The 24,153-nt window shown below is 41.5% G+C and overlaps 1 pseudogene; it reads left to right on the forward strand.

Moving 5' to 3' along the window:
- Positions 1-24,153, forward strand: part of LOC148030503 (translocon-associated protein subunit alpha pseudogene) — a 31,582-nt pseudogene that overhangs the window by 6,304 nt on the left and 1,125 nt on the right.

The following is a 24,153-nucleotide window of genomic DNA, read 5'->3' on the forward strand; positions in this document are numbered from 1 at the left end:
ACTTGATTAATCAATCCCGATGCATTGGTCTTAACTACCAGGTTGTAGAGGAGATCTAGTTTGAAAAACCTCCATTATATGCTCATTTGTATATCTAACACCATATTAGAAAATTTAAAAAATTTTCAAGTTTAAATTTTGAATAAGTGATAAATATTTGATCACATGGCTAAATCTTAATCCATATTTGAAAGTGGGATTTGAAAATGTAGCTTATATAGCATTTAGGGTAGACTCCACCTTTAAGTAAGACAACAAGATTTGACCATATTGTCAAATACCAAAAGTATTGGGGGTTTCCAAAGTGCATGGAAATTTTCAAATTCCCTAATATAGTGTTATCTTTGGTTGTGAAGTTTTCTACCATGTTCCCAAGGAGGACAAGTGCAATAAGTTGGATCATAAGTTCATGAAACACATCTTTCTAGGTTATGGGGATACATCTGAGATGGGCTATTTCCTATGGGATCCGCAAGGACTTGGAAGGTCATCAGAAAACCATGATATTGTTTTCTATGAGGAGAAAATGCATAAGTAACTGGAGCAAGTTGTTGAGGTACGCAACATGATACTTCAAGAGGAGTCTCCTATTACTATACAACCAGCTAGGCAACCTACATTAACTGATGCTCTAGTAGCCCAAGACCATGATATTAGACATGATGTACAAATCCCATAGCCTTTTTTAAGGTAGTCTATTATTTAGAGATAGACGTTAGCCTGAATGGTTTATCCCCTCTATGGATTATGTTATGGTGAGAGATGTTGGTGAGCCTCTTACCTATGATGAGGCCATGCGTAGAGGTGATAGCCACTCTTGGGAGAGGGCCATGAAGTCAGAGTATGACTTGCTATAGAAAAATCATATGTGGGACTTGGTATATTTGCCTAGTGGAAAGCATGCTTTTCCATGTAAGTGGATGTATAAGTTAAAGAGTTCCCTTGGACGTCCCAAGCCCACCAGTCTATAGGGCCAAATTGGTTTCTAAGGGTTTTAAGGAGGAGCATATGGTGTTGACTTCAATGAAGCCTTCTCTCCTATAGTCAAGATGACTACCCTATGCTTGGTATTGGCTTTGATTGTGTAGCTAGATCTAGACCTCTATATCAAATGGATGTCAAGATGATTTTCTTACATGGGACTTGTACGATGAGATTTATATGTAGCACTCTCAAGGCTTTGAGAAAAAATGCAGGGAACACCTAGTATGCAAGTCGGAAAGAGCCTTTATGGGCTTAAGCAAATGTCTAGGGAATGGTACCACAATTTTGATGCTTTTATGCATTCATAGGGGTAAATTTGCAGTGATATGGATCCATGTTTATATGCAAAGAAGGCCCATGATGGTTGTGTTATCATTTTGGTACTCTATGCGGATGAAATATTGATTTTTGGCAGTACTCACAATGTGCTGGATGACTTGAAAGGTTATCTTAAGAATAACTTTGAGATGAAGGACATGGGATAGGCCTCACATATTCTTGGGATGTGAATTATATGTGATTGCTCCAAGGGGATTCTTCACTTGTTGTAGAAGTACATCCAGAAGGTCCTTGAGTGGTTTCTATATAGGATGTTAAGCCTATTGGTTGTTCTTTTCCTTCTCATATAAAGGTTAGTCGAGAAAATTATTCGCAATTTGATAAGCAAAAGCCAAAGATGGGAAATATTCCTTATGCATCCACAACAGCAAGTTTGATGTATGCCATGATAGCCACTCATCTTGACATTGCATTTGCAATGGAAGTTGTAGCATGTTATATGGCTACACCTAGTAGATAGCATTGGGATGGTGTGAATGGTATCATGAGATACCTTAAAGGAAATGTAGATATGTGCATATGTTATGGTGGTCAAGATACAAGAGTTTTGGGGTATATTGGCTTTAATTATGCAAAACATGCACAAAGTAGGAAGTCCACTACCTTTGGTTATATCTTCACATTTGCTAGAGGTGCTATTTCTTGGATGTCCATGGTGCAAAAATGCACAGCCCTCTCTACTACAAAGGTAGAGTATGTTGTAGCCACTAGGGCTTGCAAAAGGATGACTCTTTGGTTAGGCCGTCTCACCACAGACCTTGGCATTATTAATGTGGTCTGTATACTGTATTCAAATTCTAACATTGTATACTGTATTCAAATTCTAACACTGTATTCAAATTCTATGAATGCTATTCAATTGGCCAAGAATCTAGTATTCCATATGAAAAGAAAGCATATTGAGACGTGTTACCACTTTATTGGAGAGATTATTGAGGACAAGTCCTTTGAGCTTTTCAAGATCTCAATTGACCGAAACCTTATAGATTTGCTCACTAAAAGTCTCTCAATGGAGTGTTTGGTTTTCTTAGGAAGTTGATGGGTATTGGATGAGATGACATTTTTCTTCATCCTGTTGTACTTTATGTATATTTGTACTTTGTCACTTTTTTCTTATTCTCTCTTCACCAGGGGAACATTCTCCTTTAAGTGGGAGGTTCTTGGGAGTAAAGGTGCATGTGCCTATGCCACCTGTGTATTACTACATTGATAGTACCCGAATACCTATACATTGTAGGTGGTAGGCACCCATCATTGTCATGCTATTCTTTATTCTTTTAGTGACAGTTGAGTAAGGGAAGGCCAGTCACACATTGTGACTATTGGATTTCCCACACCTTGAGTCTCTCTCTCTCTCTTGCTCTTTTGCTCCATCTACCATAGCTCACTGCTCCATTGCTTCCACTTGCACATGCACTCACTCGGGCTTCTTCCTTCACTAGGATGGACTCATTGGCCCAAAGCTTAACATTAGCTTACTACCATCATCAACTTATTGAATATTAAAGGCATTAGACATCACTTCCTTTGAATTATAATTATATTACCTAATACTTAGAATGATATTGAGGGGCATTGAAGACATCTTTCTTGTTTTGAGTTTCTAATTTGTTCCTTTTTGGCTTTGGTCTTCAGCACAATACCATCTAAAATTCATAGATTTTTTTTCCACAAATGTGAAAGATCATAGTATAAGTTGATTATGTCTATACTTGTTCATCTTAAAAGAAAGCACTACCATTCAGCCTAGTAGAAACTAGTAGCTTGTTTGTGAAGTAGTTAATCACATCTATCCCACTTAATAGTTTCAACTATGTTCATTCGATCTCATCATGCTCTCACCTCACATCAACGCACACACACACACACACTCTCTCTCTCTCTCTCTCTCTCTCTCTCTCTCTCTCTCTCTCTCTCTCTCTCTCTCTCTCTCTCTCTCTCTCTCTCTCTCTCTCTCTCTCTCTCTCTCTCTCTCTCTCTACCCCCATAAATACCCTTTAAGATGCAAGAGTACCATATAGGGAAGAGGATTAGGCTATATTTTCACCTTGGATACCATGGTGTCATGGACTTGCTTCACAATCATGACCATAGTACCTAATCCAATGTAGAAGTGAATGCCATTGAAGGAATATCTATATCAACCAGTTAATGATTTGGAAGGACTTGAAGCTCAACAAGTTTACACATCATGTAATGCCAATTTAAAAAATGATTGAAGATGGAATAAAAAGAAACTACAATAAAAGAATAAGAGGAGGTGAAGATGACATTAAAGAAAAGGATGAAGTAGGCATATAAATCACATATGCCATCCAAGAAAATTTTGGTAGTTGAATAAATGATTATTTCAATAGAGTTTTGAATCCCATGATTTGGAAAAAGGTATTTGAATGTGGTGCCAATAAACACAAGAGAAACTAGATTATGAAGACTAAGGAATGTAAATTGGAGAGAAAATAAGGCAAATAAGAAGAATATTGAAAGAGCCTCAAATGACCTTTGCAAAATATGTTGTAAACTTGAAACAATATACAATGAAAATGCTTCTAGAGAACTAGGAAATGAATAAAAAATGTACACACATTACATCACTCATAGCACAATTGAATGCAACCTTTAAGGTGACGATGTTAGAAAACAAGGAAAATGGGTAGTATACCAAGACAAAAAACAATTAGAACTAGAATCCTGAGCAACAAGAGGTCTTATTTATGCTTCACTCATGTCTTGCTTTGGTGCAAAAACATCACCAAAGGGACATTATCAGACTTTAAGAAAGGAAATTGAAACAAGGAAGGAGGCAACTTTAAAAATGGTATGACAAGGACTATTTATTTTTTTAACAACTAAGAGTATCCACAATCTTAACACATTATTTACATAGCAAATTCCTTCTACAAGTTTTTTTCCCATCATTTTATTAGTTAATAAATCTACATTTATAAAAAATGCTATATTCTATGCATATTTAAGAAGCCTCCCTAACATGATTAGCATGAGCACAAGAGGACCTAAATGGTGAAAACTATAGAGCATATTCAGTGTCATACAAGACTGAAACCAAAATAAGATTATTGTTGGAAAAGTAAGGATTGGATTGGTTAATACCATAGAGTATCAACAAGTTGTAGCATAACTTGTGGTGTGAAAATACACTTAGGACTACCAAGGAACTTTTTCCCTCACTAGGAGATTTTTCCTCCCCTAGCCTTGTATATATATATATATCCATTATTTCTATGGAAAATGTAGCCTTGTAAATCTTCCACATTGATACTTCTCAATACACTTTTTTGTTGTGTGCTCTAAGGCTTCGTCTTCTCTAAGCTATGTGTGTGCACTTTTGTAGTTCTCAGTCTACCATTTAGTATTAAAGTAGGCTTTGACCTCTTAGGTAGAGTTTCCAATACCCTTTCTTCATCTCCTCTAATTGGGACAAGATTTTATGAGCATTTGTACGCCTATTAGTATTGTGACGTAGTTCTAGAGCTTAATGTTGTCAAATTTTTTATTTGCATTGATTTTAGGCTCCACTTGCAATATTGCATGTATGCTATTTTGTCCAACTATGAAAAATTTTCAGTAATATTCATTTGTGCCATATAGAACTTTTACAATCTACTTTCTAATGTGCTATACAACACATGTTGGTTTTATACACATTTTTTCCCTATATAAAATACTTTTGCATCAAGTATAATCAATGGCCATGGTTCACAACAATGATGCACTCCATATGCTTGCTATTAAGGGACTATCCATTATGGGCTTATATGATACATCATCTATTGGTAGTAGTAGAAGAATTGTGGAATATCGTGTAGAGAATTGATATACATCATGTTATGGCTATGGAAGTTGCAAATTCAACACAAATAGGAGTTACTAAGGACTTATACATTATAATTCTATTGTAGTGAATGCTAGAGCACCATTTTCTACTATTGAGTAGATTTATTGGGATGGTAGAGACACAATGTTAACCTTAAATAGACCAAGATGGAAAAAATCCAAAATTTTTGGAAAATCAGAAGTGGAAGACAGTCCCAAGGCAAGAGGAAGAAGGAGGACAAAGGCACAATAAGGAAAATTTGAAGACACAAAGCACATGAAAAAGTCCAAATGCAAGAGGAAGGCGCATAAGAATAAGTGCGCCTTAATATTTTTACAAAAAGAGTGCCGATGCCTTGTAATTTATCTTGTAAAAGAGCATTGGGCTCTCTCACATGCAAGTTATAAAGAACGAGAGGCATGGATTAAGGCCATGCTAATAGGAAAGGAAGAGGAAAAAGAGTGAGGGAATGGACAAAGGCCAAGACCCAAAAGGAGGATGGCCACCCAAGGAGGAGATAGGGCATGTATAAAAGTAAAAAAGTGAATGAAGAAGCTCATTCTTGGTGTGTGGCCAAACTTTCTCTCCTTGCTTCTCGCTCTTGCTTCATTCTTGTGTATGAGAGAGGGAGTGAGAAATTGTGGAGAAACTCTTCTTCTCATCTCTTCATCATCTTCTTCTTCTCTTCTCCATTCTTATATGTATGGATATGGAGATTGAAGCTTGGAGCTTACTTGAAAGCGCATCTTGGATTGTGGAGCTACTGACAAATTCATGGGAGGAGGCAACTCGATCAGATTCAAAGGTAAGCTCACTACATTTATGTGTGGAAGAGTGCACACAGACTTGAAATGCTTGAAGCAATAAGTGGTCCGTGGGTCTTGGCGGTGTGCTTACAAAAGTGACAACATGTTGGTTCTATTGCTAGGACCAACAGATTCAATCTTGAGTGCTTGCGCACTCCAAATTGAGTGACGGAGTAGAAGTTTGTCTCCAAAACGATGCTTGGTTTAGGTAGGAAGTGAGGTAGTCGGAGGCCATTTGATCTCTCTTATGGATTAGTTCAGGTTTAGGAAGCTTTGTATGCATTGGTTAGAGTAGGAGAAGTGTATTTTGATTAGGTTTGAGACATTAAGGTTTGGGAAATAAGGAGAAAAGAAGGAAAAGATAAGTCTCTGTATAACCAAGAAACGGGGGAATAGAGAAAGAGAAAAAATATTTTTAATGCTTGAAAAATAGAGAGTAAGGGAAGAAAGAGAGAAATAAAAGGTGAAAAGGGGGAAGAGAGAGCTCATTTGCACACTGAGAGATTGAGAGAGAGCTTTTGAGAGAGATAGAGAGTCAAGAGGCAGCAACAAACATCAATTAGTGGTATCATTGTATTCATGTGATCCAGATATGCTTTGAGTCTTCCTTGATGTGTGTTAAATAAATTTAGAACCTTGGGTGTAGTAGCAAGTAGTGCATTTGATCATACAATCAATATTTGTGTCATTCAACATTTTTCCTATGCTGCTCGAACAACAATCCCATAGGCCTCAAAAGAAAGATACTCGGACTTAGACATCCGAGTATCTTTAGTCCACTTGGATGCCTAACTTGAACAAGATTCTACTTCGACTTGGATGTTCGAGCAACCCAAGTCCACTCGGACTCAGAGTAGTTTTTGAGCCTCGGATAGCCCCTCAGGCCTACCTCAAATGCTCGACTCGAACACTCGGACGGGCACCCTCATTTGAGCCCGAGCTCGACCAATTGGATGGTTATTTTTCTTAAGAGGCCACTCGAATGGCCGAATCTAGGACTCAAATGACTGAGTTTGGGACTCGAACAAGTTGTCCACAACACCAATTTTGACATTTTTTTCCATTCCAAGACCTTCTAGGGCCAACTTCTAGCTACCCAACAATCCAAGTTGGTGGACCCTAGACTTGTAGATAAGACCATAGAGCTAATTGTCCCTAGAACATTGACCTAACATTCTAGGAGTGACTGAAATTACCAACCACCGACCACTTAACCCCTAGTAGAGACCTAAGTTGACTGTCTAAGGGCTGAGACTATATATCAAAACCCATGAGGGACCCAAAATAAAGTGTTAGGAGTAATCACAATCTATGCAAAAGAGCTGCAACTACATGAAATTGATTGGATGTGATTGATTTTATCAAAGATTGCACCCTATATCATAGACACTTAAGCGTATGTGAAAACTAGAAAGCCTCATTTCACACAGTTCACATCAAGTCACACCACTCAAGCATGCAAGTGTGTGTACATTTACAGACTAATTGGATAAACAAGGAATACGCTAAAGGGGCTTAAGCTAAGAAACAAACCCACCAGTAGGAGTGCAACCCCAGAAACTAGACAAATGACCCAAGACACCAGAAACAAAGATCTAGGGAAAACAAAACCAGTAGATCACTAAGGAAAGGAAAGACTACCCAAGATTAGAGACACAACTCTAGTCATGTAAACGCCCCGAACAACGTAGTATGCTTAACAATTATGATATTCGCTTGTTTTCGAGACTTAATATAAAAGAGAATGAACACTTAAAGCTGAAAATGAAAATTACTCACAAAATTACAGCCATGAAAATGTAAAAGTAATGGAGACAAGATTGAGGGTTGAAGATGGGCAACCCCCCCCGAAGGAATGTATTTCTGCTCAACCCAAGTCCCTTAGGGAAGAGCTCAGTTACAATCAACCTGAGAGTGAGAAGAAGTAATTCTCACTCTCACAAGATCATGCAAAGATGTACAAACACACATGCATTATCTATTATGCAATGATAAGAATTGATTTCTTTACAGTATGAGAGAAGAAAAAGGGGAATTCAGCCTTTCTCCATCGTTTATCAGCAGTACATGGATAGGGCTTGCTTCTTGTAGCTAAAATGGAAGAAAGAGCTCGAGAAGGAGGTGCTGTAATGGATTTACAGGCTTGCTGTCCTGTAAAACATCAGTGATAGAAGAGGGAATATGGAGGAATTTGATCATGGAGAAGTGGGGGATGATGTTGGGGATGGATGGGGCCAGTTTCTGGCTATCTGTGGGTGCTGTATATGAGTTTACAACAAAGAAAAATGATGATGAATGAAGAAAAACGAGCTCTTATTTATAGGAGAGGGGAGAGCTAGTACAAAAGGGGAAAGTGGAGTAGCACAAGACAAGTGTCCAGCCACATGTCATGAGATGTGATAAGTGGTGGGACACTTGGAAACTTGTGTGACAAGTGTCTTGACACTTGTCTCTTCTCTATGGCCTTCCTTTTTGGGTTGAATACTGTCAAGAATAGAAACAACCAAATTTAGTAAGCACAGTCAGAGTACAGAACTTACTATTTTTAGAATGACATCCCTATTTTTTAGGACCAGCATTTTTAGGCTAATTCGAGGCTCCTAAATTTTAGGGACCTCCTAAAATTTAGGGATCTCCTAAAATTTAGAGACCCCCCCAATATGGGTGTCATATGAAAGCTTTTTCCGTGTACATCGCAAAAATGGTATCCGAATCTTCATGTGACTTTCTTATGCAAAGAAATGTGCATTTCAAGCTTTCAGCCCGCACATGCACATTATACAAGCATTTCATGATCATGCCATCTTGTTGATTGTAACTGTTTGTTCTGGTGGATCTAGCCCACACTTCAAGGCATCAATCCTTTCTGTGTGTGAGTCTAACCCTGATATGCGTGAGTTCTAGTCACAGGCGCCCAATCGGGTCATATAGGTGGAAGTGTGAACTATCTTTTCTCTAACCCACCGCGTGGGTCCACCATAACCTGTGACCACTCATCAGTGGCCAGCTCCAATGCACTTTTCTTTATATCTAATTAGTGCAAAGGAAATAAATTTAATAAATCATTATATAGACAAATTAATGAAAAAGGATACAAATTCTGTTTCTATAGAGTTGTGACAAGTCACGGCCTAGTCAACTTCATAGAAATACTAGTGGATTAGGAGACAACTACCATGGCAGGTAACATCTCAAATGAGAATGAGCTCGACCTTGACCTTGACCTTAGCGTAGTAGGGTGCCCAGATGACATCCGATGACTTATCACATAGTATGACCAGTAGAAAAGGATAACACATTATAGAAGACTTGTAGAACAGTCGATATTATAGCTGACCTTAGGGAGGAGAGGAGGCTAAGAAGGAACACATTGCAATGCATATCGAGGTATAACCAAGAGTAATGAGCTCAAAGATCATGCCAGGAGAGAGAGCTCAACGAAGTTCACAAGATCCTAGCCATCTCAAGTAGGAACAGAACGAGAGGAAATGCCGATAGGGAGAGAGCCTTAGAAGTAGATCTCATGGTGAGTGAGCTACTTACAAAACAATTGCTAGACAACAACAACACTGTGCAAAGTGGGTAGCCTTGGATGCATCATGCTAGTAAGCTGGGAGTCACCCAAAATGACAAGAGCCAAACAAAGATACCCATAGTTGCCAAGAAACTTGATAAATATCAAGTAGGAAATGACCTCTATAGATTTATCCAGTAATTTGAGCACATGTGCAAGGCTAACAACCTCATGGACCCCACTCAACGGGCACAAGCATTTGGTCTTTGCTTAGAAGATAAGGGATGGACTTGTTTTATCGATCTAGATAATGCCGGAATGCAATAAGTTCATCCATCTAAAGGATCTCTTCATTAAGAGATTCTCCAAGGCAGGATACTTTGATAACCTCATTGTTAAGTTGATGAAAGTCAACCAAAAAGACAAAGACAACATACAAGACTACATCACTCACGTGAGGAGTCTCTACAAGAGGATATCTATAGAGTTGAGTGACCTAATGAGAGAGTGGTCTCCACCGTATTCATCAACGAGCTCTGCAATGAAGAACTCTATAAGGCCTAAACGAGCAACTCAAACCTGCAAAGAGATGTGCTTGCAAGAGTCTTTTAAGAGACTATATGAGTGGATGACTTGCTTAGAGAGAGAAGCTCTAGGATTATCCAACAAGGGAACAACACATTTAGAAACGTCGAGAGAACCGCATCACTTAGTGAACGATCAATCCTCAACAAACAAGATAAATGAAAGAGTGTCAACTAGACCCAAGTGACAACTGATTTGAGCTAACCAAACCAAACTACATGAATCAATTTGAAGGCTAGTGGAATCTCATGTGCAACCTGTGCATTGTGGAGGGAACCACTTGCCATTTGAATGTCCTGATCCTAGATCTCAGCCTTGTGCGAACTATGGAAGATTTGAGCATGACATTATGCACTACCGATTGCCAAGACGGTTTGCCATACCAACAACCCTATGCTTAGCCATACTATCGAGGAGTTAGGCAGCCTTACTTTGAAAGGGGAGCCCCTTTGTCTCTATCCACACCTAACAATTCAAAGCTAGTTGCTCCAAGGATCGAACATCAACCTAATAGAAGTCCCTAGACGGCCAGGATCTATAGTGACCCATCCACTAAGCAATGCTCCAATGCACTTTGTAGAGGAACCACATTGGAGAAAGACTCATACGTGAATCCTTATGTCTCTTATGATGAGGAGAGCAATCCCATATTGATGGAATTTAGGCATGTGCCAGTCATGACTTTAGGCAGAGGGAGATGTAGAGGCCTAGGAGGAGGTCAGAACCATGAGCCCATAGCATGTTGGATGTGTGGCCATCTAGGGCATATCTCATCCAGCTGCCCTGAAAAGGAGAAAGAAAATAGAGAGAAGGTGGACTTGAGGTGTCCCGAATGTAGAGTTGCACACCTATTTGCCAATTGCCCTAGGTAGAAACCCTCCACTAGTTTGGCAATTGCACCATCTGTGCTGCTCGGGGACTCTTTTGTGCCGAGTCACCTGACAACAATGCCACACCCATCCCTATTAATATTATGACACGAGCCCAAATGGAGCATGCTAGTATTTTATTACCTGGACCTAGCAACCTAGATGCAATCTCTATAAGGAAGAAGAGAATACAAAGGAAAAGAAAGAGGACTAATGCAAAAATAACACTGAAAACAAAGAGTACAACCACTTTAATAAAGGGATAGTAGGTTACTGATGCAGAAGTAGAAACATTGGCTTCTAAGATGAGGGAGAAGGGGAGCACTAAGATTTGAGAGTACCATAACCCCAACCAAACTAAAGGCTATAGATAAGGTCAAGAAATGGATAGAAGAAGCACAACCTCACTTGCAAGATGTTGAACCTATCATCGTGGAGGATGAGATTAACAAACTCTCAACCATGAGCCCACTAGTCTCTCCCACGTACTTAAGAGCAAGAGAGGCAACATCACCACATGCACAACTGCATAGGCAGAACATGATGCCATGAATGGACAACCTACCCAACCAAGAGGATTGGCAAGGAGTCCATGAAGTAGAGGGGGGGAAAGATGGTTGGCAATTTGCACACCACATTTATGTAAACTCTTTTAACATTGCCACTAGGAGAATTACTTAGACAAAACCCTACACTATGGCAAGTGTTGAAGCAATGGGTAGAATGAACCAATAGGCATGAACGATAAGACTTGCCCGACCATGACACTGTGACACACATGCCAAGCCTAATACTGAACCAAAATGTCTAAGTCTCCACAAGTGAATGCCTTTTAGGAAGGCACTAAGATGCATCCAGTCTTACAAGTGAATGCCTTTTAGGAAGGCACTAAGATGCATCCAGTCTTACCTATCATTGTCCTAGGAGATACAACGCAAAAGGGGATAGTAGACACAGGAGTAGAAGTTAGTGTACTTAGCCATGCAGTCTTGCAAGATTGGGGAAACCCACTGGTGGAAACTGCACGATTCAATGTCACTCTGGAAAATGGGATGAAGATTATACCCTTTTGAGTCCTGAAGGAGTAGCCTTTAAAGATATCAGGATGTAGAGGCAAACTGCCAAGACCCACGGACCACTTATTGTTCAAGTATTTCAAGTGAAGACCTATGGCTATCTCTCACCTAGGCGATGCACCTTCAATCCTACCGGGGTATAGTGAGCTTACCTTGATGCCCAAATGAGTTGCCTCCTCCCTCAAGCACATCGGTAACTCCACAATTCAAGAGGCGAGCTCAAGCATCCTCAAGCCTCCAACTCCAAGCTCCATCTTCCATAGCCGCGCGCGAGACAAGAGAAGAGAAGAGAAGAGAAGAGAAGAAGAGAGGAGATGATGGAGAGCTTCATCTCCAAGATCCCTCACCCTCACACATGCACTCCATCACACTCTCACACTCCCTCTCTCAAGCACACACAAGCAAGAAAGACGAGAAGAGAAGAAGATGAGTTGATAGATGATTTTTTATGCTGAGAAGTGCTTAAAAATAGCCAAAAATTACGAATATCAGGGGAAAAATAGACTTCGTTGAAGGCGGCAGTGGTAATCAGTACGATTTTAAGTAGCAATGCCCCAGAAATGCTTAAAAGAGCCACTAGACAGCGGTCGGAGAATTTTCATAATTTTTTGGCATGTGAGACAAGACCCTGGGAGATGCCCGGTAGTGGAGGACTTCAAGACAGATGCCCAGGATTTTTCAGATCCTGAATCGGACGGGCGCGAAAGAGGGAGTGCTTGGGAGGCCAAGCCCAAAATGACAAGTGAAAATGGACTTTAGAAAGGCCAAAGGTTGTGACCTCAAGGGAGCCCCCCCAAAATTTTCGTGAGTATGGGGGGGGGGGGGGGGGGGGGGGGGGGTGGTGGGAGGTTTCGCCACCTGATCAGGGATGAAGGCACCATGGCTAGATTTGGTGGAGAGGAGTTATGTCACTTACAAACAGGGCCCCCAACTGATCTCATGGTTGTTCTTCTTCCTATATTTGCTCTCCATCGCCAGTCTCCACTCCTAAATTGTCTGCCTGGTTGTGGAGAACAAAACCCAGTCTTTCTCTCTCCTACCTCTCTCTCCTGCTGCATAGAGGGAATTCATGTGCAAGAAGTCAAGAAGAAGAGAGGCTGAAGAATGCTAGTCCAGCTGTGATCGTATTGCTTCAAGATGAAGAGGAGGCTGAGGAAAGAGGTTCAACACTAAAGAATGGTTGTTGGTCAGTCATGGGCTGCTCAAAATAATCATTAAAAAACCTGCAACACGCAAGACACGCGGTATGCTTCAATTTTACAAAGAAATTTGATTATTTTTGTTGTTTCATGGTCCAAATGTTGTTCATATGCAATGAAATTTTGTTTGAACCTTGTTTACATCATGATTGAGGGCTGTAACTACAGAAATACAAAACCCGTAATGATTAAGAGCCGTTATTAATTCTTTCAAACCCGTAAAATATCATTTTTAATGGAAATTAGTGGTTTTTTTCAATTTTGAGTTGGAGAAAAGGGATGAAAATGGAATAAAATTAGAAAAAATATTAAGTTTTAGTAAAAATGATAAGCCAATACAAATAAATTTAAAAAATACCTATTTTGCATGAATAATAAATAGGAAAAAAATAGCAAAAATAGGAAAATTGGGGTTTTCGCGCTAAAAAAGTATGGAAAAATAAGATTTATGTGCATGAATGTTTGGTAAGGTTAAAGTATGAGGTAAAGCCTCAGTTTGGCCTTGTCCTTTGTGTTATAGTCCGTGTTTATCACTTTTTACATACAAAAATGATACAAAACAACCATTTACACCTATGCACCGCAGCAACACCTAAACGGTAAAGGGGGGATGAAGTTTGTGCGACGATCTAATTGCTGAAAAGATACAAATTCTGATTTTCCTCTTTGTGCATAGCATTTAGGGATTGTTCCATAATTAAATGTAAGTGACTAGTAGCACGGAAGTTCCGATGCTGGTCCCTAAAGCAGCGCACCATGTAATGCTTAGTTAAAATTCATGAAAGGGTTGTTTTTCGCACCTCACATGGCTAGTTTTTTTTAATCATAAAATGGTTGTATGCAATCGTCATACACCTTGCATCAAGCATGCTATGTGGTATCTCCGGGAATGCATTGCAATTGATTGATAAACTTTGACCAACGCTGAGAGGACAGGAAACCTAAGCTGTAGGTTAGACGGATGCTTTCATTGGGGAAAGTTTTGTGAGGCAAATGAAAATCTCCTAAAACACTGAATTATGAAAGAGTGGAGTTTGTGCGAATGTTATATGTGTTAGCGACGCATATTGGGGCTAATCCCCGAGGTGTAGGAGAGTCGTAGTGGAGCCACGGCATTTAGCTGAGAGGTGCTTCCCTATGTGTGTATTACGAGGCATTATGCCTATATGTTATGGGATCTCCCTCTGAGGAGAAGGGAAGGTGAATGTTGGACTACATATTGGATACAAACACAAAATCTTCATAGGCATTTAGTGCAAAGTGAGTTTTAGACACTCCTGGCCCGCGAGGCCGTGTGGTGGGGTTGTCTGTTGTATGCATAAGGTCCGGCTAGTGCCATAGCCAGTGTCAGCCCATTTTAGGTCCCATCAGTGGTGCGTCTGCTGAGAGATGCCTATAAGTGGTGGTTTTCGGATCGTGGTCTTATAAGGGACCTGCTAGCTTTATTATATAGTTGATGGCCGCCTTGAAGCGGTGGATGCTAAAATAGGTGGATTGAAGTTTCCGCCATGAGCATGATGATGAAACCAAGGAATCCCCGTAACCCTAAAGATACCTTGTCCATTCTGAATGGTTTAGTGGGATCATTGACTAGAAATGTGGCCGATTGCTTTACCCTTTGCCCTGAAAGTGACACCATGGTGGAGTTTGGGTCACTATGGGGAAATACCCATGGAGTAATCATGAGAGATAGTCCATGGGAGCTAGAGGAAAGATTAGGGAGTAAAAGTGCTGTTAGGATGGCATGGTCATTTGTGATCCTCAAAAGCGATAAGTTTTTGAAGGAAAAGACCGTGATGCCATTAGTCAAAGTAATATATGCCTATGAGCAGGAGATACCTCCGATGCTAGGGCCTGATGCAATTGGGTTCCAAAGCGCAATTTTGCAGATCCATAAAGCATTGGACGATATCTACATATGTGGAAAACCCTTATAAAAAAGGAAGGTTCTATTAGGGCATACCTTCGATTCTAGGGAAACAATAGCAAATGAGGATAGAATTATTAAAACACCAACATCAAGCGATGGAGCAGACTCCTTATTGCGTAGTATAGGTCTTCCTAGACCACTTTATGAGTTGGTAGAAAGGGACATTAAGGATAATGTTAACCTCCCTACACCAGTAAAGGTGGAAATGGAAGAGGTTGGCGACCCCAAGACACTAGAGTTAGGTCATGAATATGAGGATTTTAATGGCCCAATGTTGATCCCGAAGGAAAGGACTAAATGCCCTCCTCCTTATAGGGATCTCCCAGTGTTTTATGGGCTGGTTAATGAGGATCCGATGATGCATTTACAAGAATACGGCCTAACTTGCCTTGCAAGTGGGTTCAATGATATTCATCGGATGCTCGTATTCTCAAGTACCCTAAAGGGAGAGGCTAGAAAATGGTACTGGAGCCTCCCAAGGGGGTCTATTAAATCCGTTGAGGAGTTGAGTGATCGGTTTTTAGATGAATATGAGAAGAAGGTGCCTATGACCCAAGTTTTAGGGCAGATGATGCAGATTAGGCAAGCGTCCTATCCTTCTGTAAAAGAATATGCTAGAGGCTTTGATGATATTTTGAGGGCCTACTAAAATAATGATGGAAAGAGACACAACCCTAAAGATATGAAAGACAATATATGAATATACCATCCATCTACTTTTACAATTTGCACAAGAGGGAGCCTAGTGCTCTTTTACAAAAAGTTAGGGGCATCTCACATTTAAAAATGATCTTTTGCCTTTGCCTTAGCTTTTGACATTGCTCTTGCGCTTTTAGTTGTTTCCCTTCTTGCTTCTTCCGTTGTGTTTGATTTTGTTCTGGGCTGCCTCTTTTGGCTCCCAACTTCTTACACTTTTCCACTTTTTCCACTTTTTCTTGTGCTGAGATTAATATTACCCCCCTTCTAGCCTAGTGCCAGTCCCGTGGGCACTAATTGGTAGTAGTTGGAAGGTGGGATGGGTGTAGCCATATGACTTTTTTTTAGTTTTTATACAAGCCCTTGTGCCAATATTAACATTACCCTTCCCCCCCTGCCCCCCCCCCCCCCCCCCTAGCCTAGTGCCAGTCCCATGGCACTAATGGGTAGTAGTTGGAAGGTGAGATGGGTATAGTTGGATGGCTTTTTTGAGTTTGTATAGAAGCCATTGTGGGGGATGGTGTCGGATGGATTAGCCCTTGAAATTGAAGATGGTGTTGGGGCTGGCCCTCCTTGATGCTGATGATGGATGGATCGATCCTTTGAAATTGCATATGGTGTTGGGCAAATCCCCCTAGGAGATTAGCAGGTGGGTGGATCTGTCTTTGAAATGTAAGATGGTGTTGGTGGACAAATCCCCCTCGGAGATCGGCAGGTGGGAGGATCTGTCTTTGAAATTTAAGATGGTGTTGGATGGATCCCCCTCTCACCCTCCGAGATTGCGACAAAGTGAGTTTAACATGGCTTTTCCCTATTCCCTTCAAGTTTCCTTATCCCTTCACCTATGCCCGTTTAGACTTTACCACTTGCACAAGAGAAAACCCATCACATCTTATCAAATGAATTACATTGCGTCTCGTGCTTTCCTTTGCAAGAGCCTTTAGAGGTGCTCCCTCATCCTTGAGAGAGCCTTGCTAGAATATTCGGTGCTTTCCTCCATCCTTTCGAAGCACCTTGCAAGAATCTTTTGTGCTTGCTTTCATTCTAGAGAGAGCATCCTTCATCCTTGACACAGGACCTCCCTCATTCGTGAGAGGACCTCACCAAAATAGTCGGAGCTCCCCCTCATGTTTTCTGAGGTTTCCATCTCTTGCACTATTCCTAGTGAGCTTATTCATTCACTTTTCAACTAGGGCTTCTTTGGTCTTCCTCTGCTTCGATTTGGCTACATGATGGTGACATGTTGTGCAACAATAGTCGTGCAAATTGATGATGATGTGGTTGCATGGGGATTGGTCTTTGGAAGAAACTGATCAACTGGTTGAAGTGGTGGGGGCCTAGGATGAATTGAGGGGAGGATGGGGCCTCCAAAGTTGGTGGGTTGTGGCATTTGGATTTACCTAAAAAGAAAAGAATGTGCACTACCTAGGGGTGTGTTTACCTTATCGTATGGTGCATTGTGCTCATGCTAGTGGAGCTGGGAGTTGACGAAAGCCTCAGTGTTGTCCCACACTTGAGGACCTAGTTTGTGCATCATTATAGGTGCGGTGCGTGGCTTAGGGAGACAGGTTTGGAAGTCCCACACTTGAGGTACCCTAAGTGTGAAGTGGGGAATGATAATGGGCTAGGGGTTAGGGACAAAGCTAGCTAACCAAAGCCATTGGGCATTTCTAACTTGAGGACCCCTAGGTGGAGTAACTGTGACCTACGTGTGTTTCTTTTTTTTTGTCACACATTGATCTAGCCATTGTATAGATATCTTTGCCGACATCTGAGGTCAAAAAGAGATGTGGGGGGAAGCATACTTGTCGTAACAACCTCCCATTAAGGAGTCGTGGCTTGCTATTCCCTTCCAAATCTTTCCCTTGCCTCTTCAGTTATGTCTTCACCTCTCTTTTTCCTTGTGCTCTGGTGGCTCTGCCTCTGTGGGCCATGCAATTTGCATTTGGATGTGTAGCCCATGCCTAAGAGCCCTACAGGTGATCTCTAGCTTTTTTCTTAAGGACCTAATGGCCTCCTCTTCCTTAGATTGCATGGCGTCCAAGATAGTTTGGAGGAAGGTATGTTTTTGGGCTTCCAAAGTCACCTATGTGGCCTCTACCACCCTGCTCTTTGCTAACACCCTGTCGCCTTCTACAAGGGCTAGCCAGTGCGCTAAGTCGCTTCTTTGCTCCTATTCACCCATTCATATGCTTTTTTCTTCATTTCTTCCAAGCTTTCGTTGTGCATGCAGGCTAATGCCCTTAGCCTCCTCTCCTGTTCCTCGATTTCTCTTTCCAAGAGTCATTGCTCTCCAAGCTCTGAGGCTATCCTTTGTTCCAAATTTTCTATATACTTTTGGTGCCATCAGCTTCTCTCTTCTTGTACCGCTACTAGTTGCTATGTGGCATCTCAGATGTTTTTCTTTTCCTTTTGCAGATCTTTCTACAATGCCACCAGCTCATCGAAATTGTCTTGTAGGCTCATGATACTATGTGTTTCCACCGTGAGTTTTGCTTGCCACCTCTTGTCTTCTCCTCCCTTGGCCTCGAGCTTCTCCTTTAGCTCCTTGATCTCTCTTTGATACATGGCCACTTGACAATTTCTCTCTAATTGAGAGGCTACCATCATCTCCCTTTCGGTCTTGAGCTCAGCTACGGTTATTTTCTTGTCTTCCTTTGCCCGTTCCAACTGTGATAGTTCTTGCATATAGGTGTCGTAGTTTGTGGACAACAGCAGTGCAATGGAACCAGTGGCTGTTTGGCCTTTTGAGGTCCCTTATGGATTCCGTATCTATAGCTACCTGTCTTATTACTCCTATCACACAGGGGTTCCTACACTTGCACCTTGAGTTGCCTCTTTGTTGACTAGGAACTACACCCAAGCCACAAGATTACTAGCATCCATCGTGGTAGAGGAGTCTTGGGTGGGTGTAGTGTGGCTAGGGTGGTGGGCAGCAAGGTGGGATGGGGTTGATAGAACCCTTGCCCTTTCCCTCACTGGGGGTGGAAAGTTTTTGGGTGTCTTGGAGCTAGTGCTTGGACCTTCATGTTGGGGTGGGCTCATGGCCACCAACTCTTCTTGTCTTGAAGGTTTCTCCACTGAGGAAGCAGATAGCGAGGGCTATGTCTTCTTCCTCTTTCTTTCTGAGCTCCGCATCTTCCTCCTCAACTCTTCTCTTTCTCTTCCCCTCAACTTTTTTGGATTCCTCTTTTATTCTCTTTGCCTCGTCCCTTTCTTCTTTCTTTCTTCATTCTTTCATCCTTTTGGACTCACTTTGGGCTTCGTGTAGGCCTATTTTCTCTTTCTTTCCCCTCTTCTTTGGCCTTCTTCTATGGGGTCTCTTTCTTTGATTTCTTGGCCTTGGATAGATTGTGCTTCTCACTCTCCTTTGTCCTCACTCACGGTCTTTTTGTTGGACTGCTCCTATCCTTGGTGCGGAGGGGACCTATCTAGCATCTCATCGACTACCTAGTCGTCTTTGGCTTTCCCTAGTGCCTCTCTTATGATGGCTCTCAAAACCTCTCCAAAGTGAATGGTGGAGGCCTTTGAGGATGACGATTTCCTGGCTTTAGAGGCCAGGGACTCTCCCCCTTACAGGTCTTCCATTGGTGGCTTATGCGTTTGCCGACATCTCTATTGTCTTCCTCATAAATCCATTTAGGTTTACCTCATTAAAGGACTGGGCAGCAATGCTCTCTAGCATTGGCACGTTGATTTTTTTCATCAATGCAGTATACCTTTGATTGGAGAATAGGGCATGCACCATTTTGGCCTAGATTTGGACCACGGGATCGGGGATGTTAGCTAGGCTGATGCTATCGTTGGTGTGGACTATCACTTTGTCTGTTCCCAACATGTTGTACACATCCCTTTTTGTCAGTCTTCCCACTTTGTTTGGTAGGCCCTGTGCTTTCTGTACCATCTCAGGGCTCAGTTCAATTTCTACTTGGCGGGCTTCATTCTCTATATGCACCGTGATTGTGCCGTAGTTCCTGTTGAAGGTCCAAAGGAACCCGGTGTACTTTTGATAGTCGATGGCTTGGCCCACCTTCTCCACATACTTTTGCAGCTTGCACAACCTCACCAATTGCTTGATGGTTGGCTCCTCCATGACTATGCCTTCTAAATTCATGATATGCTCGAATTTGAATTGATTGTAAGCCCTTATTTCCAATGAGAGGTCGTACTTTTCCTGCTCCTCCTTCGAGAATGGAAGCTTGATGCTTGTCTTTCTCTTGACCTGCCATTCTGGGTACCTGTCATAATGCCATAGTTCACCATTAGTGTCCTTAAGGTAATTTCTTGTTGAAAGGTAAGCAGGAATTTATTATGCTTTCTTGGGAAGAATGACATGCTTAAATACAAAAAGATAATTTTTTCTTCAAACAGTCCATTCATTCCAAAAATTTTATGACTTTTATTCTTAGTCACGAGTTGATTTTTATTTGCTCTCTTCTACTCTTGGACATTGATGGATGGTTTATCCGTGTGTTTCATTCACCTTACCTATTTATATGTTTGATTTGACCTTGCCCCAAAATCCTTCCTAGGATTAAGGTTTGAGAGGTCAAGGGCATTCAGCATTGGCTTGCGGTGTTTCACTTTCACATGAGCCAAGCATAGAAGTTCATATTATATTCTAGATTGGCATGACGGTCCATGTCGAAAGGATAGATGTCGACTTGAGTAATGTAGGTAAGAACATCCATGAGGAAGTCACCGAAGTCGATCTTGATAGCAATTGTAACTCTTCCTTAGTCAGAATTTGGTCTAAATATGGGTGGGTCATCACGATGTGCTCTTCTAGGGGTCATGAATGGTGGTGAACACCCTATAGGAGGTTGGAGCTACATAAGTGGGATCATACATGGAGGTCTTAATGGCACATCTCTGCTCAGCATTGGTCATGATTTGGAAGCCTTCTTGTTCCCACTAAAGACAGAGAGCATACCACTTCCTCAAGAAAGATAAGTCATTATCGGCTAGCTTGCAGAGTTTGTCCAAATTTTGGCTTGTGGCAATAACTCTGCTATTGCTATAAGAGGTGATCCGCCATTGTTTAAGGGTTTGGTCTCAAGATATCTTGGCATTGGGGATCAATTTCTCCATGATCATGGGGGTTTTTACTGTCACAAATTTGTATTCCTCCTATGTACATGTCATGGAGTGGATATTTGATGCTAAGGATGGATTAAGTAGACCTAGGTCCAAGCACTCATAGCTCTTAGCAAGTAGGGTGAACGTGGCATCCAAGCGCTTGATGCAGGTGATCAGGTCATCTCCTGTGTTATCAACTAGGTCTTTAACAAAGGGCATCTATTATGAAAATCTCACAATTCACGGCTCGGTCCCTATTGTAGATTTTAATTCAAGATGATATGAGGAGCCCCCCCTCTAATTCCTCTGCTATGTTCTCGTAAGAAAGGTGGGCACCAAAATATTCCTAATACCAATCTATGAAAAGGGGAGGGTCAAATGAATAATCCTAACACTAGAAAGGGACCCTTTGAAATGAAGCATCCTCTTGATATAGCTGGATAGCCAAGGAAGCAACGTGAGGATCGATCATTGTTTGTAGGGTAGCTTAAAACCTGCTGTGGGTAGGACTTGACTGAATTAGATAATTTGGAAGATGATGGTTGTAGCTTTAGTTTCTCCTAAGAGTGTGGTTGGGCTTCTTGTGTGATGGGCTTGGTTAGATCACGGGTGCCACACTACTAGATGCTAGTGAGATCTTAGGAATATTAGTAGGACTAGGTTGAGACAATGTGTGAGTAGCAGGGTTCGATTTTGGTTGATTGATTTGTTTAGTCTCCACCAGCTTCTATGTTTGAGGTTCTATGTATTTCCAGTTTGAGCCAGTTGTGGCATTGGTGCCTTTTTTGTCACATGGCTTGGTATGGTAAAGTTTGGGGGCATTGTTGGAGTAGTGTCCTTAGCCATCTTGGCTTTAGGTACCCAAATCCAAGTGTTACCCTCGTACTAGCGTTGTGCTTGCAATAAGGTCTTGGGGACCCATCATAGCTTGATTGTTTGTTGATGCCTGCAGTTTCTTCTAGGCCTCCTAGGTTTCAAGGGGAGGTTCCTAGCCTTGTGAGTTCATGGTTGGGTGCTCTTAGGCGGCGGTCTTGGATGCTTTGGCACCCATTTGAGCTGGTATTCAAGGATTTTAGATTTTTGGTTGGCTTTTTGCTAGTGTTGAGGTTTGGTGGGTGGTGACGAATCACAACCCCCTCCTTAGGCTCAATGGTGGGTTTCCATATTGGTGGCTTTGTAGACTGTGATGGAGTCACACAGCCCTTATTGAAAGTCGTAAGTATCTGAACATTGCCAATGGCAAGGTGAATGTGCTATGAGTAATAGTCGACATTGTAGTATGCTTTTTTCTTGAATGTGCGGCCTATTAGTGATTCCTTACCAGCTCTCTTAGTGTTACGCATCACATAGAAGATCACAAATAGGCTTTAAGTCTCGATAGATACCATTATTCTGCACTTCTCGAGCAATGAGTAGGACTATCCTCCAAATGGATTGAGTTTGGTGTTTGTAGGCACTATAGCTGTGGTTGACCAATGAGGGTCCAATGATTGTGGGTAAGGATGTTATGGTCAGCTCCCTTCTCAATGAGTGTGTCAAAGACGTGTGTCTTTTGGGCAGTCACTGACAAGTGCAGGTAGGTAGGTGCCACTACTTCCTCATCTTCATCTTCAATTTTTGTGATGGTGGCCACTTGTACCTCGACACGGTTGGGTTGTTTATGAGAGCTCCTTGCCATTATACAAATTGGTACTAGGGGCATGCCACTAGGCTTACCAATTGCCTTAGCAGCTTGCTTGTACTTCTCACTATCCAAGAATGGTAGATCAATTGTGGCTAGCACATGCATCCAATCTCGCTCATCCTTAGGACAAGGGATGTACTTGGTGAGTGGATTGTACAATTTTCTAATTTGTGCATCACCCTTTAGCATGGTGGAGATGGCATGCAGGTCGATGTTGGTGTGGTCTTCCATGTATCCATCTCTACTTTTACTACCTCTGTTTGATTACCTAAGAACATTAGACTGTTACCCTAATCTTCTATGGCCCGTGCATTTGCCATCCAGGGCCGGCCTAACAGGATGTCATAGTCCACTCCCTTCATGACTATAAATTGATAGAGAATTGGATTCATGTGATCTTCAATTTGCAGTTCTTTAATACTCCAAATGGTCACACTTTCATCCCATTGGCTAGGGCGACATTGAGCCTAGCATTCTCAACAGGCGGGTTACCCCAGTCTTAGAGTACTACATGGCTCAGCACACTAACTACTACTCACATATCCACAATTCCCTTTCTCATGGTGTCTCCTAGAGCTAGGACCGGTAAGACTACATGCATTTTGGTGCTTTCCAAAAAAGCATTGATGTGCAAGGACTTGGGCACCAAGTGCACCATCAAAGTGGGTATCTAAGTTAGTACATCATGATTGTATAGATCAACTACCCTTTGCTCCATTGGTCCTTCAACCCATTGCTTCAATTCTTGCCATAGTTTTGGATACTACTTAAGCAGATCTCCTAGGCTTAGAGTCATTGGGGAGGTCATCAATGTGGTGAGGAGGTCGTTAGCTGCTTGCCTCTCTCCCAACTTTGCGTTTTGTTGAGAAATCAAATGATGTATGCCCAAAAGAGACTGGCCCATAAGTGGCTTTGTATGGAAGATATGAGAAAAGATGTATGTTCTAGAAACTCTAGGAAGAGATGTCCAAATTCCCATAAGCACAGAGAACAAAAGTGGTACTATCCAAAAAGCTATAAAGGCATGTATTTGACACTCATTTCAACATAATGGTACTATCAATTTGAGTCACTCAAGATTGTGTTTATGAGTCCAAGCTAATCTATCTTGGAACCTAATTCACTTGAGTTACGCTTCCTCATTCTGATAATGTATCGTGTGTTTGACTTGCATCCACCATAGCTGATCTAGTTCTAGGTCCGTGTTTTTCAACAATGGTATTAGAGCCATGGCTAATCTAGATAGCTAGTGGATGCTCATACTTCTTCCCTCAAATTTAAATCCTTCCCATTTTGATTATTTCTCCTTGTACATGCCATCAAAATCCTTTTTTTCATCTCAGTTTCTTCAGGTCATCATTGTGATTATCTAGGTAATTGATTTTTCAAATTGAAGGTAGTTGAGCTGCTCATAGAGCAAGCTGCAGCGTGATCATTGGGCTAAGCAAGGCATGTTTTTAGGAGTAGGGTCAGCAATAGCAACAATGCGTGTATGTCATCAAGATGCCCTAAGGAAACATACAGGCAACAAAACTTTCTCTCGTCTACAAAGCATCA

The sequence above is a fragment of the Lygodium microphyllum genome, chromosome 10 (assembly GCF_053477565.2).
Source record: "Lygodium microphyllum isolate KBCC chromosome 10, Lygodium_microphyllum_v1.1.10, whole genome shotgun sequence".
NCBI classification, from domain to species: Eukaryota; Viridiplantae; Streptophyta; class Polypodiopsida; order Schizaeales; family Lygodiaceae; genus Lygodium; species Lygodium microphyllum.